At 56.6% G+C, this 6000-nt stretch overlaps 1 protein-coding gene across 2 annotated transcripts in view; it reads left to right on the top strand.

The window, feature by feature from the left end:
- Positions 1 to 3995: 3995 nt before the first annotated feature.
- Positions 3996 to 6000, top strand: part of NDST1 (N-deacetylase and N-sulfotransferase 1) — a 59300-nt gene continuing 57295 nt past the window's right edge. Inside the window, exon 1 of one of the 2 annotated variants that reach the window (XM_069483921.1) lies at positions 3996 to 4163. The gene's annotated coding sequence lies outside the window, so the exon portion shown is untranslated. Of the gene's footprint in view, positions 4164 to 4463; positions 4582 to 6000 lie in introns of those variants that run through there. The other variant, XM_069483922.1, reaches the window with a different exon arrangement.

Raw genomic sequence — 6000 nt, 5'->3', positions numbered from 1 at the left:
TATACGGTCAGCCCTCTGTATCCACGTGTTCTGCGTCTGTGGGTTCAACCAATCATGGACCGAAAATATTTGGAAAAAAGTTGTGTCTGTACTAAACATGCACAGACTTTTTTGGGGTTATTATTCCCTAAACAATACAGCATAGCAACTATTTAGATAACATTTACATTGTATTAGGTATTATAAGTAACCTAGAGATGATTTAACGTATACATGGGCAGATATACCCAGGTTATATGCAAATAATATGCCATTTCATATGAGGGTCTCGGGCATCCACTCACTTTGGTATCCACAGGAGGTCCTGGAACCATCCCCCCTCCTCCCCCAGGAGGAATGACTATATAGTGCTTATCATGAGACAGATGTCACACTAAAGGCTTTACATATTTAACTCATTTAATTCTCACAGAAGCCCTAGGAGGTACATGCTATCATTATCCACCTTTACAGATGAGGACACTGAGCACAGAAAGGTTGAAAAACTGGTCTGGGTTAGGCGTGGTGGCTCACACCTGTAATTCCAGCACTTTGAGAGGCCTAGGAGGGAGGATCCCTTGAGCCCAGGAGTTTGAGACCAGCCTGGGCAACACAGTGAGACCCTGACTCTACAAAAAATTTAAAGATTAGGTGGCGGTGGCGGTGGCAGTAGCTCATGCTTGTAACCTTAGCATCTGGGAGGCCGAGGTGGGAGGATCACTTGAGGTCAGGAGCCCGAGCAAGAGTGAGACCCTGTCTTTCCTAAAAATAGAAAAAATGAGCCAGGTATGGTGGCATGCACCTGTAGTCCCAGCTATTCGGGAGGCTGAGGTGAGAGGATCGCTTGAGTCTGGAAGTTAGAGGTTACAGTGAGCTGTGATCATATTGTTGCACTGGCACACCTGGGTGACAGAGTGAGACCCTGTCTCCAAAAAAAAAAAAAAAAAAGAAAAGAAAACTGGCCCAAGGTCACATAGTTTTATGTGTGGCAGAGCCAGGATTCAAACCCGGGGGAAGGTGACATATGCCATTTAGGACAAAGAAGCCATGAGCCTGGCCAGCAAGGCAGAGAACTTATCCTGAGAGCAAGGGGAAGCCATTGGTTTTGAGTAGGAGTTGGGCACTATGAGGTTGCATCAGAGGCAAGAAGGGAGGGAGAGAGTACAGTGAAGACGCCGTTAACACGGGTCAGGGAAGAGACACTCAGGGTGCAGGGTGGCTTGGACTAGGGTAGTGATGAGGAAGAAAAAGGGTTGGGTTAGAGAAAAAAACTGTAGGCAGGACCAATGCGACTGGCTCATGGATGCGATGTAGGGACGGGGGGTAGTGTCAGATTTCTGGACTGGACACACAGGAGGAGGGGGAGAAGCAGGTTGGTGAGTTCAGTTTTGACTTGCTGACTTGGAGCTGACCTTGGGGCAGCCAAGGGGGACTGTCAAGTGGGCAGTGGGGGCCACCTGGGGTTGGGGGGGCTCTGGGCAAGAAGTTCCCAAGGGGAGGGAGGAGCAGGGCATCTCAAGGGTGGTCTTACTCAGAACCTCCCAGAGGTGTGGTTAGCAATGTAGGTCCTATGCTTCACCTAGACCTATGGTGGCCAACTCCTTGGGTGGGGCCTGAGCTTCACCTCCTTATAGGCTCTTCAGGCGGGTGACAGACAGCTGGAAGGCTCTGGGCCCAGTTCACTGAACAGCAACTTTGAAGACTTGGGTAGTAAAAGCTATCAGAGATATGGAGTTACCCCAACTCACAGGCTGTCCCCAAATGCTGAGGGTCAGCCTGCTTTGGATCTGCAGCTCCACTGGTGAGCCGCCAGCTCTCGCTCAGCTGGGGCAGGAGGGTGGCCCCCTGATCGGATTGACCTCCTTGCTTCCAACCCCTCCCCTCCCCTCCATGCTCCCGTAGGTGACTCTTGTCATCTCCTTCACTTGCTTGCAGCCTTCTCACTGCACCAGACCCTCAGGACGAGGTCTAGTCCATGGACCTTATTACACACAAGGTCACCCATCATCTGCTCCTGAGTCTCCTCTCCAGTTTTCTTGCTCATTCTTTCCTTCCTGCCTCCCCTCTCCCCCCTCCCCATGCAACACTCTGCTTTTTCCTGAGCCTTTCCCACGTGGCCCTTGCACGGGTTGTTCCCGTGCTGAGAATGTCTATCTCTCCACCCCAATGTCACCCATTCTTCCTGATCCTGCTCAAAGGCTGCTTTCCTCTAACTTTCTGCATTTGCTCCTCTCTTCCTCCCTCAGAGCCGTAGCATTGCCCTGTACCTCCCTGGTAGCACTCAGCTCCACCGGCCTCTGGACACAAGGAGGTGACCTCCAAACAAGCATGGACATTTCCTGAGAGTGCAAGAGCATGTCTTTTTCAACTCTGCATCTCCCTTGCCAGGAGCACAGCGCCTGGCACAGAGGAGGTGCTCACAGGGCCTCATGCAGATGGAACGGACCTTCTAAAGCAGAGATTAGCCCGAGTAAGATTCTAGGGACTTGTTTAACCTGTCCAAGACCCAGACCATCTCCAAGGACTTTAGATTGCTAACCACAGGAACACAGATCACCGAGGAGAATTTGCTGGTCTATGCTGAGTCCCCTTGCCAAACTGGTGGGGTGACTGGAGTAGGTACTAAGGATGTCACAAGCCTATCTTTGTATGTGGCCTGCAGTTTGGGCTTGAGGCCACCACCATGAGGTTCAGTCTTATCTGACTATCACCCATCCAAAGGTGTCATGTGGCACATATGGGAGTCAGAATTCTGGTCCCATCCCCCTGCCTGTCCCCCTGTTCAGGCCTCAACTTATTTCCCCCTCTGAGACCTGAGCAGGCTGACAGAAAACCCCTTTCCCCCAGCACAAGGAGGTCACCCTTTGCAGGAAACAGGATGAGTCTGCCCTTCATGTGTCTAGCTTAGCTTCTCTATGTTCTTTTTCTTTGCTCTGGTTGCTGATGTATTTTGTGAGCTTTGTTTCAATGGTTGGATAATCTCGAGACCCTGAAGGTCTTTAGGAATTCATCAATCCCCTGTCTTTCAAATTTGCCCCAGCTTTACCCCAGACCTGCAGAATCAGGGTCTCCAGGGGACGGGCCTGGTGATCTGCATCATTAGCAAGGTCCTTAAGGGATTCACTACTTGCACCCCAGTCTGTCCTTTTACAGGCTGGCTCCTGGGTGCCAGAAAGCCCTGGGCTGGGAGCAGTTGCATCTGAGTGCCAGCTAGGGCTCTCAGCTACGTGTGACTCCCCCAAATCATCTCATGTCTCTGGCTCTCATTGTTCCCACCTGTTTAATGGGGACGACCACTGTAATCTTGCCTAATGTGCAGGGTCCTTGGGCTGGTTGGAATAACACATGAAGGGGGAAACAGGCTCAGTGGGAGAAGAGATTTGCACAAGGTCATCTACCTCTTTATCTGCCTGTTATGTACCAGGCTGGGGGATTCAGCTGGGAATAACTTGTTGGGGGAGATGACATTCTAGCAAACAATGAAACCAGTAAATGAACCAGATAATCACAATAAAGGAAATAAATGGGTTTTTGAGAGTGAGGGCAAAGGTGTGTGTGCGGTGGGGAGGGTCTGCCCAGGAGGAGTCACTCCGGCAGAGAACTGGTTGGGGGTAGGGGACAGTCCCAGGAGGCCTTGGAGGGTTGTCACAAGCCCAGTGGTGGCAGGGCCCCGAGGTCCTCTCTGGCCCAGCCAGGGCGCCTCCCGGGCCCCACGAGGCGCAGCGGGCGAGGGTCTTTGTCTCCCACGTTCTCTCAGCTGCTTCTCTCAACCCCCAGCGCTGTTTCTTTGCTGACCCCGAATAACTTGTTGGCTTCCCCCAGGCTTTGTTTCCCCGGGGTCACAGCCTCGGGGACGCCCGGCAGCTGCCCAGGGCCCTTGTGGGTCCTGCATCTGACACCCCCTCCGGCCCCCGCCCCCTACCCGCTCGGAGACTGGGGTCAAAGGCAGCCCGCGTCACGTGGTCGCCGAGCAGCACCGAATCGGTCGGGAGAGCCGAGGGAGAATCAGGGTGGAAGCCGAGAAATCCAGCCCCGATAGCAGCGCCCGGTCCCTCCCCGGCCCACGCCCCGGGGCGCTCGCCACGCGCCCGCCGGCCGCCCCGGCCTCTGGAGCCCATCTCCGGCCCGCACCCACGCGCCATCACGGGATCGAACCCCGCTCCCAGCGGCCACGGCTCGGGGAGGTAGGCGCGGGCACGAGGGTAAGGGGAGACCGGTCGGGGGGCCCTGGGCGCGCGGGTACGCCCCTCTGTGCCCCGCAGGCCGGAGGGGCGAGACAGCGCGCCCCAACTTCTAGTGTTCGGGGAGACCCCCTCCCCACCCGGGACGTGGGGGCGGCAGCGGGCTGCCCCGGCGCGGCGCGGGGCCGGGACTGGGGGCTGGGCACCGGGAGGGAGGGGCGGGGGAGGAGAGCGAGCGGGAGGCGGAGCGGGCGGCCGCGGCTGCGGCGTGGGGCGGGGGTGGGAGCGGCGGCAGCGGCCGCGAAGGGGTTAACCCCGGCCGGGGCCAGAGCCCAGAGGCGCACGCACTGCCCGGGGGACCCAGGCGTCCCGCTCCTCGCCGGGAGCGCCCCTTTCCCGGGTGACGCCCCAGCCGCAGCAGGTAAGAGGCCGGGAGGGCCGGGGCCTGCCAGTCCCCTGTCGCCGAGCCGGCGGGGCCCGAGCCGGGCGTGCAGGCCGCGCGGGGCCCGAGCGGCCGCCGGCGCAAGTTTGGTACGGGCGGGCGCCGGGCGGGCGGGTGGAGTCTGCGGGGCCCCGCGCGCGGGGGCGGGAGGACAAAGGGTGGGGGGCCGCGCGGGGCCGGGGCAGGCCGGGGTGCAGGCGAGGGCAGCGCGGCAGCTGTAGGTCACGGATAATGTCACTCACGAGGAATGCCCCCTCCCCCTCCCCCGCTCCCGAACAGGGGAAACTTTTGTCTAGTGTGGGAGGGGGTTAGAGGCCGGGTCCTGGCTTCCGGAAGGGTAAGGCGGCCGGACCGGTTTTCTCCGGGTTCTGAGCGGCCTGGTCTCTAACTCCCCTCCTCCCTAGGTTCTCCAGAGCAAGGAGTCCCCCCTTTAAAGCTGCTCTTTAACGCCCTGGGACCGGGGTGAGGAAGGGGCGCCGGTGGGACGGGTGGGCTCTGGGACCGGCCAGGAATCTGGGGACAGGCCACCTGGCTCTTTCCCGGATTCGATCACTTCTGCGTGTCAGGAGCTGTGCCAGCCAGGCTCAGGGGATAGAGCCCCACCTCCTGCACGCCCCGTTGTCCCCCTCCCGCCCCAGGAGAACATTCAGAATGGCCTGGGACTGTCTTGTCCCCTGGTCTGAGGCTCAGACAGTCTCAAGTGTTTGTCACTTCCCAGCTGTGTGACCTTAAGCTGGTTCCTTACCTTCCCCTAGCCTCAGTTTCTTCACCTGTAAAATGGGGAAAATACAGTATTTGCCAGAGTGAGGATGAGACTAGTCTGTGGTGCCTCAGCAAATAGTGGCTTGCTTGTATTCAACAGGTATCTATTGCATGTTTACTATGTGCCAGGCACTGGGCTAATTAATGGCTTTACATACATTATCTCACTTAATTCTCCGACATCACTTTTTTTTTTTTTTTTTTTTTTGAGACAGGGTCTTGTTCTGTTGCCCCAGCTAGAGTGCAGTGGCATCATCATAGCTCACTGCAACCTCAAACTCCTGGGCTCAAGCAATTCTCCTGCCTTAAACTCCTAGAGTAGCTGGGACCACAGGCAAGTGCCACCATGCCTGGATAATTTTTCTATTTTTTATAGAGGCAGGATCTCCCTCTTGCTCAGGCTGGGACATTACTGTTAATCACATTTTACAGAGGGGAAACTGAGGCACAGAATGGTAAAGATCACAATGGTAGGAAGTGGTGGAGCTGAGATTTGACCTCCCTCTTCCAGCCTGTGTCTCAGCCTCAGGTCTCTGCAAGGACTTGCTGTGACCTAGTCATGGTTTCATTTTCAGTTGTGATTATATGGACATCTGCCCCTCTCCCCCATGCCCCTTACCCCCAGGTGATGCTCCC

Source organism: Eulemur rufifrons, chromosome 10 (genome assembly GCF_041146395.1).
Source record: "Eulemur rufifrons isolate Redbay chromosome 10, OSU_ERuf_1, whole genome shotgun sequence".
NCBI classification, from domain to species: Eukaryota; Metazoa; Chordata; class Mammalia; order Primates; family Lemuridae; genus Eulemur; species Eulemur rufifrons.
Note: the sequence above shows the minus strand (reverse complement) of the source record. Positions and strands in the feature narration are given on the sequence as shown.